Raw genomic sequence first — 1,575 nt, 5'->3', positions numbered from 1 at the left:
CACACGGGACGGATCCATGATGATCTGCCCCGTGAATATCCCGCTTGCTCAGCGGGGATTGCTCCGCTGAGCAGGCAGATGACAGGTCCGTCGCTGCACAACTTGTCAGAGTGCCGCTCTCCCCTATGGGGGATCGGATGACGACGGACCATAGAATCCGTCGTCATCCAATCCGAAAACGGATGGAAAAGTAGGTTTTTCCTCCGTTACACTTTTTTGGGTTGAAGCGGGTCGGATGTCAGCGGACATGTCACCGCTGACATCCGACGCTCCATAGAGGTCTATGGAGGGTCTGTTCAGGTCCGCCTAAAAAACTGACAGGCGGACCTGAACGGATCGTTCGTGTGAAAGAGGCTTAAGTCTTTTGGATTATGCCCAATAATATCCAAGCATCTCCCATTCACAGGTGGGCTGTACATCTCTAAACATGTGACCCCATGCATTATAGTATGTAAGCATATACTTTATCTATCTATCTATCTATCTAGGCCACATCTTAGCCTTCATATGCCAGCAATATTCCACAATGCATGATCTCATTGGGGGTTATATGTTTACATACTATGATGCAATGTTTTACTTGGGCTTCCCCAGTCCTTAGGTGGCTGCAAAGTCTTGCCAAAACTTGAGTTATTGTCCAAGGTCCATTATTGCCTGAACTAGGTTTGCACATGCCGTTTCCCACATTGCTCCTGTGTGAACCCAGGCTGAAGCCATTATGACAAGCCTAGGTTCACACAGGAGCAGTGGGGGAAATCGCATGCAATTCTTTACAGTGCAATGTGAGCCCATTCAATTTTGTATGGGCTCTAATCGCACCGAAAAGGTATCGGTTTCAGGTATTGTTGCATGTGCACGAGTACCAGTACTTGCGCAAATGCTTAGGATCAGCACTGGTATCAGTATCAGTGCAACCCTAGCCAGAACATCTATCTTGAGTACAGGAGGTTGGTTGTTGAGATTAGGCACTGCCTCTCCTGACAGAAAGCATCTCCCTCTATCATTTAAACAGTCACATTCCAGAATTTCAGTGGTGAGTACAGGATCTGTAGAGTGGAAGGACTTAACCTCAACTGGGGCAGTAGTTGAAGCCTGCTATACAGACTTAGCCTAAAATCCATGCGAGAGCTCCCTAGAGCCTAGTCAGACTTATATTTTGGATTAACACTCCTAATCGTAACACAGCACTGCAGTGCATTTTGGTGCTATTCATTTTGAATGACACCTAAGAGTACACCCAAAGAATCACAATGAATGAATTGTTAATGCATCACAACACACTGCACAGACTAATTTACAGAAAAAACCTTCCAATAGGACTTTATAAGGCATAGACTCCAAGGAAATAGGATTGAGAATTAAAAAGGTATAACATTTTATTGTTTGGAAATATTAAAAATTGCCGTGCAGAATTAAAACATAAACTGATGCGGTTACAGTAAATACATAATGATTACAAAAGATAAACGACAGTTCTCTGTCAATGGTACAACCAAAATCAGAGTGGTACCCAATGCATTTCGAGAGATTGCGTAATTCCTCTTCTATAGGGGTGGCTGGTTTATAGATAAAGGG

The sequence above is a fragment of the Aquarana catesbeiana genome, linkage group LG12 (assembly GCF_042186555.1).
Source record: "Aquarana catesbeiana isolate 2022-GZ linkage group LG12, ASM4218655v1, whole genome shotgun sequence".
NCBI classification, from domain to species: Eukaryota; Metazoa; Chordata; class Amphibia; order Anura; family Ranidae; genus Aquarana; species Aquarana catesbeiana.
The sequence above is the reverse complement of the archived record's forward strand: the minus strand, read 5'-3'. Positions refer to the sequence as shown.